The sequence below is a fragment of the Petaurus breviceps genome, unplaced genomic scaffold (genome assembly GCF_028583685.1).
Source record: "Petaurus breviceps papuanus isolate PSGF00001 unplaced genomic scaffold, PetGlider_PUasm1.0 296, whole genome shotgun sequence".
NCBI lineage: Eukaryota > Metazoa > Chordata > Mammalia > Diprotodontia > Petauridae > Petaurus > Petaurus breviceps.
This window is the reverse complement of record NW_027186046.1, coordinates 1-12,537: the sequence shown is the minus strand read 5'-3', so window position 1 is coordinate 12,537 and position 12,537 is coordinate 1. Positions and strand designations below refer to the sequence as shown.

Sequence of the window (12,537 nt, the reverse complement as noted above, 5' to 3'; positions counted from 1 at the left end):
GGGGGGGGGGGGGGGGAGGACAGAATGTGAAATTCAAGGAATTGTGGAATTGAATCCTGTAAACTAAAAGGAAACAAACAAATTAATTTTTAAAAATCCAAAAAAAAAAGAAAATTTCTTTCTCATATTATGGTTATCACATATGGAGACTTTAATTTTAGCTGACATAGGCATCCAATCCAGGAAGGGAGGGAAGGGTAAGAAGGAATTGTTTTGAAGATATAAAATCCCCTTTTGTCTGTCTGTCCTTGGGTTCATTTTATATAGTTAACTCCCTTGCATATCTCAATATACATGTTCCAAAAGCTTTGAGAGAAATAAATATGCACATGCAGCTTAATTTTTTTTGTCTCTCTAAGAACAAACTCAGTAATGGTTGACCCCCTCAAAGAACATACATTATAACATGTCTAATTGGGAGATGTGCACATACATAAGTGAAGCAATGGTATTGATCAGGGTATTTGATCACTTATCAAATGAGTCCTTCAGTTGACTTGCTAATATTACTGAGATTCTAAAGCTTTCAAAAAGTTAGTGGAAAATTTACTCCAGTTAAAGAGGTGAGTAGTGAATGAACAATTTGTATATGAAAAGTTATGGAACGTAAACTAAGAATTGACAGAGACAATGAACTTTCCAAATGATGGGGATAGCCAGGAGAATTTAAAAATGAAAGCACCAACCTTGCTAGCAATCCTACTGTGAAGTTGAGGTAAGGAGAGAGATAACTTTGGAGGATGAATTCAGCCTTTGGCTTTTCTTTTTGATTTTAGAACAATGCAGCAAGGAAGGAGAGAATTTCTCTTTCTCTTACCCTATTGGCAATTTTTCTTAGCGTGTCATTTCAATAATTGCCTTTACTTTAAGGTAATTGTTTCATCTAGTTGACTAGTGAAAAGTAAGCCCATTGGTTGGGGCTCATAAGTTAGAGTTTTAGGAATACCTTGAACTTAGGGTGATTACTCTGTGTCCAACCTTCAAGGACAATTTGGAGAGGTAGCCCTGAAGAGTTCTATACTATAGGGATTCACCCAGGATTTTCAGATTGGGTTCTGTAGTATTTGAGGAATGGGGGGGGGGGGGGGGAATGTAATTTTTCCTTTTATCTTCCTGTAATCTTCTGCACAAAGGGTATGAATTTTCAGGTTCTCCAGATAGTGAGACCTGGCTTGCTATTATGCTATCAGGATGAATTTGCAATTGGTGCTGCTCCATGCTGACATATATTCCCAAGGCCAGAAAATCCACCCTCCCAGTGACATTTACAGCATTCTTGAGAAACATAGCCCTTTGAGTACTTGAAGACAGCTCTCATGTTCCTTTTGAGTTTGTTCTTCCCCAGACTAAACATCCCTGGGTCCTTCAACCAATCTTCTGCAGAGTGTGGAAAGGGGAGCAATGTCTTAAGGAGGCTGGAAAAATAGGTTAGGTCAGGTTGTGAAGGGATTCAAGTGGCCAACAGGAAGTGCAATTTGATCCTAAAGATCAAAGGCAGCTGCCCAAGTTTATTGGAGAGGGAAGTAATGTGGTCATATGACCATATGGTCATACCTGTGCTTTGGGAAAATCCCTTTGGTGGCTGAACAAGGATGGACTGGAATGGGAAAAGATTAAGCCGATGGACCCCCTGCCCCCAGCAGCGACTGTGATGGTCCAGGTGAGAGGACTAGGGTCTGCACCAGGGTCATAGTCACATGCAGATAGAGAGAGGCTGGATGAGAGCCATGCTGTCAATCAACATAGAGACAAGAGGATTTTCTGACTCATTGTTTATGTGGATCTGAAGGAAGATGAGGAGTCAAGGTTGGAACTTGGAGTGACTGGGAGGATGGATGCTAATATTGGTGTTCATCGAGTTAGAAAACAAAATTGAAACTGAAAAAATAAGGGGAGAGGGAAAAAGGAAGAATAATGGTCACCCGGGAGGTCTTCCTGCCTCCCAGGCTTCCTCCTGGGGCATTCCCCTCAGGCACTGATACTTAATCCTCAGCCAGTAGACAGGAGTCAACCCTGCAAAGTTGGGGGAAGAGGGGGATGTGGAGGGTGCTTTGAAAGTCCCAAATGAAGTTTCATGTACCTGGACAGGAGACTCCTTCATTCATCTCCTTTCCCTCCCACATCCACACATATATACACACAAAACACACTCACAAATACACAATTACTCATACATGGTCATAACTTCCCACCTGACTGACCTTCTGAATTTCAAGATCTCTAGACAGGAATCATTCTACAAGAAAAAATCAACTCTGACTCACATCTCCTCAGCTCCTCATGCCCCTGGGGACCCTCCATCCCCTTAACAGGATTGTTTTAGTGCCAGTCTAACCTGAGGATTCTTGAAGCTGCACAAACTGAACCTAGAGAAGAGAGTACCAGTTTAATTAAGCCCTTTCAGAGTGAGGAATGTTCTGTTAAATGAAGTAAAAGCACAGGTTATGTACTTAAATCACAACTGGAGAAAGAGGGGGAAGGTAGATTACAAACATTCATTTAGTGTTTCCCATGAGAAGCCATAAGGTCCACAAAATAACAAGTCTGGAGTCAAGTCTTTGGAGGCTGTGACCACCTCCCCTAGAGTACAGAAGCAGGGTTCTGTGGTGGGTCTTGGATTCACTTCACTTCGGGAAGGCAGGCAGAAGGATGTCAGTGACTGTGAACCTTGTCAAGGTTTGATTGATCAATTCAAGCTGCTTTGTGAGTGTAATGGGAATGTACATTTATGTTGTTGCCATCTTTCTAAGACTGTGTTGTGTAAGATCTTCCCTGCCCCTAGGCCCTTTGATAGGCTTAAGTGCACCTGGAGCCTGTGGCAGGAGGCTTCTTTTTCAGGAGATACTTTGTGATTGGGCAGTGGGTCAAGAGGGTTGTGATGTTCTCTGACCCAGGAGAAGGCTATATATACCCCTGAGGCAAGGTTCTGCTTTGGGGCTCACTTTGAGAAGAGTTGTGTGATTTGACCAGATGAGGCTCTGGGCAGCCGTTGAGCCCTCCCCACCCCCTTTGAAAACTCAGATGCTGATGCTTCCCTCTCTGATAACTGACTAGGTATGGATGTGATGGTCAGACAGTTGGAAGCCTGTCTGCTGATGTTTCTCTGTATTTGTTGTCTGCTTGTTACTTGTTTGCATTCTCTGAAGTTTGGGGTGCTGACCTTTTTCCCCTGAACTCGGTAAGTGACAAGAAGCTGTGCTGGCAGCCCCCCTGGGGATGCTGGGGTGCTTGCTGCTACAGTGAAGCTGACTCACAAGCCAGAAAAGGCAATTGTGCAAAGTCTCATCCATCAGTATATTCACTACACATGTCATCTTGAGTAGGGAGCATCGGATGGCTCCTCCCACCTCCCCCAGGGATTCACCTCATTATTTCCACCAAGGATAGAGCACCCTTACTGCCTTCCCTCTGCCCTTTCTTTGTATCCTACTTCTTAGTACAGTGCTTGACCCACAGTAGGTGCTCAATATAGATTTAGTGATCCTGACTCTGCTGCAATTTTTTATAAAAAGATACAAGGGTGCAGAGATTTTTTTAAAAAACACAAAGAAACAAGAGGCAGTCAATAAGCATTTATTAAGTGCCTACTATGTACTATACTAGTAACTTAGGATACAAAGGAAGTTAAAAGACAGTGCCTGTCTTCAAGGAGTACATAGTCTAATAGAGAAAATAATTTACAAATAATTAGGTGTAGCAGCAAGCACCCCAAGCGCGTCCTCAGGGTTTGCTGCCCATACAGGTTCTTGGATCTGCTTTGTTAAAGGAAAGCAACTCAAAATGGGTTAACAAGCTTACTTTAATCAGTCAGACATATATCATTTACCTTGTTCAGGGGAAAAAGGTCAGCACCCCAAACTTCAAAATATACAGACAGAATTATCAAGACATTAACAGATCAAGTAGACAGCTTTCCAAGCTGTCCAACCATCATCCATCAGTCAACATCTGGGTTTCCACATCTGGGTTTTTCAAAGCCGGAGGACTCTCAACAATGGCTTCCCAGAACTCAGATCAAATCACAGAACACTTCTCAAAGTGAGTCCCAAAACAAAGCTACACATCAGGGCTTATATAGCCTTCTCCTGGCTCAGAGAATGTAACAACCTTATTGACTCACTGGCCAATCAAGAAGTATCTACTGAAAAACAAGCCTCCCTCCCCAGGCTTCAGGTGCATTTTAGCCCAGGGGCAGGGAAGATCTTCCAAATTTGCATTCCCATTACATTAGGTAAAACAAACACCCAAAAATTATCATTGATATTATTTAATTAATAATATTATTTGGAAATAATTGACAGACGGCACTAGCATCAAAGGGCATTGGTAAAGACTTCCCGTAGAAAGAGGGGTTTGAGCTGGAACTTGGAGGAAGCCAGAGAAGCCACGAGGAAGAGATGAGGAAGCCAAAGAATAAAGCCTGGGAAAACAGGAAGGTCTTGTTGGAGGAACAGGAAGGACACCAGTGTCTCTGGGTTGCAGAGTGTAGGCGGTAGGAAGGGTAAGAAGGGTTTAAAGTTCAACAAGACAGAGCATGTCCAGACAGCAGACAGGGTTTTATATTTGATCGTGGAGGCGACAGGAAGCCAATGGAGTTACTGAGTAGCAGGGACCATGATGAGGTGTGATCTGTGCTTTTGGAAAATCACTTTGAAAGCTGAGTGACGGACTGAGTGGGGAGAAGCTGGAGCCCAGGACACTCAGCAGCAGCTACTGCAGTGGTCTAGGTGTGAGGAGATGAGGTTTTGCACCCATGTGGGGGCAGGGTCAGAGGAGAGAAGGAGCTCTTGGATGTTGAAAAGATAAGAAATCAGACTGTTGGGTGGGCTCCCTTTAAAAGCTGAGGTTTTACCTGAGATTGGGGCTGTATGGACCTGGGACAGAGGGTGGTACCTTGTCAGCCTGCCATGTGGCCTGATCAGCCAACACGTTGTACAATGAAGTGTCCAATTCTAAATTGCTACTTGGGTCTTGCTCGAGTTATTCTGGGCACAGCAATAGGAAACTCTCAGCTGGGCTTGTTCCTTCACCAGCCTTCAATCAAGCCCTGGGGGCACCATGTTTCCCTGCCCTGCTGTGCCTTGGTGAGTCCTGGGAAAGGAGAATCCCAGATTCCTGATACGGGGCTATCAAGGGTGGCCATCATGTCCCTCCTCTCTCCCTCATTTTACAGCAAAAAAAAAAAGAAGCCCAGAAGTGAGGAAGTGATTCCCCTGAGGTCGCCCAGGGCTAGAAGTAACCCAGGTGCCTCCCCCAGGTCCTGTACCTCAGTCTGCACCCTGCTCCTCTCCCCACCTCCCATCTCCCAGCCCAGAGCTTTGGTAGGGAGGCTGAAGGTTCTGGGCAGGGCTGATGGGGCCTTTTTTGACAGCACTGTGTCTGACCTGGAGGATCAAGGCACAGGACTGAGAGTTCTGCCCTTCCCCGGGCCCCTCCCCTTTCTCTCTCCCTTCCTCCTCCCTCTCTCTCCTTCTCTCCTCTCCTCTCTCTCTCTCTCCCTCTCTCTCTCCTTTGTCTGTCTATCTCTCTCCTCTCTCTCTCTCTCTGTCCTCTCTCTGTCTGACTCTCCTCTCTTCTCTCTCTCTCCTTCTCTCTCTCCCACGGGCGGGGGGGGGGGGGGAACCCTTCCCCTGTCTCAGCACTGACAGCATCCCCTGGGGCAGTCTCCAACCCAAGAGAGGACAAACTGGAGGGTCTGGCCTAACCTACTGGGGTGACTCTGGGAGGGGCCTGGGGACAAGAGGCAGGGGCAGCTTGGGAACCCTCTGGAACTCCAGGCTCTAACTTCCTTCCAGATCTCCTGCCCAAACCCTCCCTCTGGGCAGAGCCAGACCATCTGCTGCCTGAAGGGAAACTTGTGACCTTCTGGTGCCAAGGCCCATCTGGGGCTTTAAGTTACAAGCTGGAGAAAGTGGGAAGCTCTTGGTCTATGCCATCCTACCCTCCCAGCAATTAAGGCTTCCTTCTCTCTGGGGAGTAAGAGTAGAATTTTATCAATGTCAGTATTGGACCTCATCCAACTGGCAGAGTCCAGTGACCCCCTAATGCTGATTGTGACCGGTGAGGCACAGCCCCCAGCCTTCAGTCATGGCTCAGTCCCCACTAAGTCATCCCCTCCCCAGCTTGCCCCCAGGTCTGTACACACACACACACACACACACACACACACACACACACACACACACACACACCACTCTTCCTTATCTAGGGCCACAGCAAAGATGGCATTCTCAACTCAGAACCTAGAATGAGCAGCCATTAAGGGTCTCAGCTTTGGGGTGGGGACCTCTCCAAGGCTCATGGTCTTCATCCCAGAGCTGGGAGGAGGGGGATGGACCCTCCCACGGTACAACTCTCCCTTCAAGCTCTGACCTAGGCACAGAGCAGGAGTGCTCCCCTGTGACACCAGGGTCTCCTTTTCCCATGACAAACCTGTTCTCTCTATCATGCCCAGCTCTCTGGTGGCCCCGGGGCAGTCTGTGACCTTCCACTGTCAGTCTTTATATGGCCTGGATGGCTTTATGATGCCTAAACACTACATAGACAAGGTGACCTCTCATGAATGGAGAACTCTGGCCGACTTCTCCATCCCAGCTGTGACAGCTGCCTATGGTGGGACTTACCGATCTTACACTTTTCAGAGTGACTTCCCCTGTGTGTGGTCAGCCCCCAGCAAACCCCTGGTCCTCAGGGTCACAGGTGAGACATCCAGCGTGGCCCCTTTCCCTGTTCTCTCCCAATGCCCCCTAGCTGTCCCTCTATGCTCTGTGCTCAGCCCTGGGGGGTTAGAGGATTGTGCCCCAGGACTCCTAGGGGCATCCTGGGCAGGAGACAGGAAAGAGGGTAGGGAGAGGGACCAGGGTCTTACATCCTCAGGGTGGGTGGAGCACACCTCCCCTGCCCTGCTGTCCTCCTTGCTCCCCCCAGGAGAAGACATGGTATCTAGTGGGACCAAGAAAGGGGGAAGTTACAGGAAAACTCGGGAGGGACAGCCTGGATGGGGAAGGGGAGAACAGGACAAGTTAGGCTACCTGTGCTCTTCCCAAATTCCCAGAGAACCAGACCACACTAGCTGTGAGTAACCACAACCCAAGCTGGGTGTCTGGGAGGGGGGGAAGAAGGGGGAGGGTCTCTGCCATCCTCAGTGCCCCTCCCTGTCCCAAGGGAGTCCAAAGGGTCCCAGGAGATCTGGGGAGAGAGAAGGGAGATCCAGTCCTCTAAGGTTTAGGGAGAAGGTGTTTGGGTGAAACTCAGGAGGGAGGAGCAGCATTGAACAGGACAATGAAGACTAACCCTATGAGAGTTCCCAGATGAGGAGATACCCTCTACCAATGTAGAATACCATCTTCTCTACAGCTTCTAGAGAGCTGCCAGAAGCACTAAGTACACTAAGTGACTTGCCCAGGGTCACCCAGCCAGAAAGAGTCAGAGTCAAGACTTGAACACGGGTCTTCCTGGCTCTGAGGCCAGCCCTCTCGCACCATTCCATATTGCCTCCAAATATGTAAAATATATACATAATCAAAGACAAAGGAATTGTGGGGGGTGGGACTATTAGCTGGGAGCAGAGAACGTTAGTCCTCATTAAGGAGTTGGCTCTTGGGCCACCTCTAGGAAACTAGAGATTATAAGAGGTAGAGGTGAGGAAGGAGGACATTCCAGGAATCAAGGACAGCCTTTGCCAAAGTACATGGGTGGGAGATGAAATGTGAGCAACATCCATAAGGTCAATTTGACCTGATTATAGGAAGGGTAGAGAGACTCTAGAGAGCTTTAAGTGCCAAATAGAGGAGTTTAAATTTGATCACAAGGATAATAGGGAGCTACAGGAGTTTAATGAGAAAGGGGGGAGAATGTCTGATCTATACTTTGAAAACGTCACTTTAGTAGCCAAGGAGGGTGAATTGGAGAAAGGAGAGAATTGAGACAGGGAGACCAACCTAAGGGTACTCGTGCAACCAAGAGGCGATGAGTGCCTGGCTGAGTGAGTGGGGAGAAAGGGATGAGAACAAAGCTGGGCAGATCTTTGGATGCCTATGTAATGTAATACCAAGCAGAGGCAACTTCCCAAGGTTCAGAATACCAGCATAGGGGCTCTCCATTTTATTCAGTGACCAAGCAAGAACAGAGAAGATCAAAATATGACATCATTCCAAATACAGCATTTACTAAGGGTGATTAAATAATCTCCAAGGATTGACTACCCCACCCCAGGACCTTCCAATCATTCAATCAATTACAAAGTCTCTGTTCTAAATACTTCTCCACCCCTAGGCTGTACCTTCATTTAGTCCACCACAAAGCCCCTCTTCTCAAATAGAGACTAGTTTCCAAACATAAGTAAAGTACATTCATTTGCTCAACCATAGAACACAAAAAGGTCAAAAGTTCCCCACCCCTGGATCACAATTGAATCTACCCCAGAGTTACATCAAGTTTAAGCTCAGCACTTAATACCCAAATGGAGGTCTTTTCTTCATCTTGACAAGAGGCAAGTTCTCAGCAATCTTAGTTCCTGGGGAGACAAGGCTTAGCAAGGCCACAAGATACATTGCCAGTCCCTTCATCAATTCATCCTCTGTCTGTAGAACAGTCCTAGAACCCCTGAAAACATTAGCAAAACCCTCTCCCAGGATTTCTGTAAACATACAACAAGAAAATCCTTCTTCAGGGCTTCTGAACCAACAGAAAGGTTCCCAGACCCCTGCAACAACAGCACTGTCCCTCACCAGTGGACAGTATTCACTCTGTCTGCAGGACAGTCTCCAGACCCCTGCAACAACAGCACTGTCCTTCACCAGTGGACAGTATTCATTCTGTCTGCAGGACAGTCTCCAGACCCCTGCAACAACAGCACTGCCCTTCACCAGTGGACAGTATTCACTCTCTGTCTGCAGGACAGTCTCAGGGCTTCTTAGCGAACAGCCAGGTTCCAGGACTTCTTCAACAAAAGGACTGTCTTTCACCAGTGGACAAATCTGGCAAAATAACATCAAAACAGACAGACAAAGTACCAGAAAAACAGCCATGTCTCCTCAGTCCTTGGCAGCTCAGGGGGCAGGTCTCAAAAGTCCAGGGCAATTCAAAGCGGCCACCAGCAATTCTCTTAGTCTCTCTCTCTCTCCACGAGGTGCTGCTTCCAAAAAGATCTTCCGCCTCTCTCTTGTCTCTCCAAATCTACGTCACCAGCTCCTCCCAGTTCAGGACTTTCTTTTCACATCAACAAGCCCATCCCACAGGTGGGATTAACAAGCTCTGGATTTTAACACAATCAATTTGAAAATCAAGCCAATACAGGGGAATCTTTAAATGCCATTACTATCACAGCCTAGGGTGAGGAAGAGAGAAGAGCCGAGGTTGTGAGCCAGGCCGATAGGAAGGATGGTGGTCCCCTCCATAGGAACAGGAGAATTTAGAAGGAGGATTGGGGGTAAAGCAGACAATTCCATCTCAGATACGCTGAGGTGCTGTCAGAAACTCATTTCCAAATGCCCAATAGCAGGTAGTGATACAGGTTTAGAACTCAGGAGAAGACAGGACCAAGATGGCAGACCAATTAGAAGAAGGACAATGAGTAATCTTTTGACCCAGGTTGGCATAGGGAAATGGATGGAGAGGTCTGTGGACACTGGGGACAGGTCAGGCCAGGAGTGGAATGCATGGAATATTCCAACACAGGAAGAGACCGGGTATAAGAGTAAGAGGAGAAGTCAACAGCTCTGTTGCTCTCACACAGTAGAACCTCCCAGCTGGCTGGCATGGGTGGAGCCCAGCAGCATCTCCTGAAACTCCAAATGGGGCAAGCTCACAGGCCTTTTGCTCAGACCCAAATCCGGCTCAAGAACTTACAGAGGTCAGACCAGTGGGATAGTGATCGGATTTTGCCTTGGAACAGACTTGGGAAGTACTGAAAGCCAGCAGCCCCCCAGCATTACTTGTCTCTGAGGGCTTAGAATCAGTCAACCCTCAATACTCCGAGAAAACAGCATTAGGACCAGTCCTTATCTTCCCTCCCAAAGTTTGCAGAGCCTAGATCTAACATTAAATCTGAAGTTAAGAAATGCACTGGAAGAATGAACAAACAAAAAGGATCTCACCATAAAAAAGTATTGTGGTGATGGGGACACCCAAGACAGAAACCCAGAAAAACAGATCGACTCCAAAACATCCACAAGCAAAACCTCAGAAACAAACACATCTTGGACAACTAGAATTTCTGGAGGAAATGAAGCAAGAAGGTTTTTTTTACGTTTAAAATGTCTTTCCAATTAAATCAGAGTACTAGAGGAAAAAATGGAAAAGAAATGAGAGCTATAAAAGAAAAAATTGGATGGAATAAGGACTTGTAGGTATCAGACCACATCACTGTCAGCCCAAGAGACTCTTAAAGGCAAGGGAGTCCAGTCCCTCCAGGTCCAGAAAGGGGTCCAGTCTTGTCTCTGTGCTGGCCCTGCTGGGTCTCTAACCCTGCTTCCTTCCTCATTCCCAGAAACCTCATCTCCAAAGCATTCTGATCTGCTGTTTGGTGAGTTACTAAAAGATTCTCATACCAGCCCTGAGATGGATGTTAATTGAGGGTTTATTTCTCCCTCCTCCCTGCCCCCAAATCCTGGAGTTCCATGAATTACTTATCACTTGCCTTGAGCACTCCTCTGTCTCCCCCCCCCCTCCTCTGGGGGCTGTCCAGAGAAAGGGAATATAAACAGAGCCAGTATTTCCTCCTTCAAACTGGGGGCTGAGCCCTCCTGCCCCCACTCACAATGGGGAGGATACCCCCAAGTACCACAATGGTGCTAACTGACCCCTGTGCCTCGATCTTCACACCAAGGTCTCCCCAGGCTCATAGCAAGCACCCTGATGGGCATCTTAGCACTCAGCATCTGCTCTGCCTCTCCCTTCTCTTCTTCCTTCTTCAACGCTGCAGCCAATGTTCAGCTGGACTAAGTGACTTCTTGAGGCTAGGAATGGCCTTGGTCAAAGGCCCGATGGGACACTGGCTGAAGCCCCCTGAAGTCTAACCCTGATTCTTCTTGCAGAGACCAGGGGCAAAGTGGCAGAAATCAAAGACACCCTGAGAAGGTAGGGGTCCTAGATATACCCTGATTTCTCTTGAGCCCTTCCCCGGTCATTCCATCCACCTTCCCAGACCTTCCCCTCACTTTCTGTGCCCTCTTGCTCCCTAGCTCTGACCCGGAGGGGACACCCCTGGGGGAGACTCTGTCTGAGTGAGAGGGGAAGGGGAGGGGACCCTGGGGGCCAGAGGGAAGAGCCTGGTTCTGGGCAGAGCCAGGGGCCTGGCCCCTCATGCCTTGTCCTCTTGCCTCCAGATGCTGCTGTAAATGATGGCAGGCAGACAGAGGAGGCCAGACAAGAGGACCCTGCTGTGAGTCACTCACAGATCTCCCCTGGAGAGAGAAGCTTCCCAGAGATCCCCACAGCTGAGAGGGGTCAGGGTCCTTCCCCCTCCTCAGCCCTCCTGCCCCATGTCCCATTGCATCCCTCCATCTCCTCCTGCCAGGATCTAGAGAGGGAAGGCCCTCAGGAATGCCCAGCTGAACCTCAACAGCCTCAAGGCTGGGGCCCAGGACCCTCCCCACTGTGGACCAGAGGAGCCCCAGACTGAATCCAGAGGAACCCAGGAGGAAGAAGCCCCTCCCCCCTGTGGACCAGAGGAGCCCAGACTGAACCCAGAGGAGACCAGGAGGAAGAGGCCCCTGCCCATTCAGCTTCTGCTTTCTGAGACACCCAGATGTTAGCATGGCTCCTCACCCCGAGGGGAGGGCAGAGAGGACTGCCAACCGCTGGGAACAGGAGTCACCTCTGACCCCTGGCAAGGAGAGGCCTTTGCTCCAGCCAGAATATGCCCCATGCAGGGATAGGGCATTGCACGTTCAGTAAACACAGTGCTCTCCATAAGACACAGGAGCCTGGAATCTGAGCTGAGTTGTTTCTGGCAGCCTTGGTGGGCTTTGTGGGGGATGACAGCTGGTGCTGCATAAAGTGTCCGTGTTGTGTGTTCACAGCCCAGGCTGCTGGGATTTTATGGGTCACATCACGGCAAGCGCTGCCTGGAATCCCTCAGATGCATTAGGTGCTTGATTTTGGATTCATTTTGGGTTGTCATTTGTTCAGAAACCTTTTCCTGTTGCCAAGTTTTTCATGACCCCCACGTTCAGTTACCAGACTCCCAGATTAAGAAGCTCTGAAGGAGATAAGAAAAGTCATAGCCAGAATTTACAGAGGGTTTTAAGATTGGCAAAGAACTTGGTAGCACCCACATGTTTGACCCTCACAACACACCAAGGCAGGGACTATTACATCCCCATTTTGGAGATGAGCATACTGAGACAGCCTGCCCCAAGCTGACGTTGCTCAGAAGTGACTGGAGCAAGGTTTGGACTCAGGTCTCCCTGACTCCAGGCCCAGAGTTCCATTCCCTGGGCACCTGGGAGAAGGAGGAGCTTCAGGAGAATTAAGGAGAAGGTATTGATTGAATCAGACTTCTTATTGTCACAATGAAAAGTAAAATCCTGCCCC

General features: G+C 48.3%; 1 pseudogene; it reads left to right on the top strand.

The window, feature by feature from the left end:
* Window positions 1-5,352: 5,352 nt before the first annotated feature.
* LOC138167758 (natural cytotoxicity triggering receptor 1-like) lies at window positions 5,353-11,751 on the top strand (annotated as a pseudogene).
* Window positions 11,752-12,537: the final 786 nt, after the last annotated feature.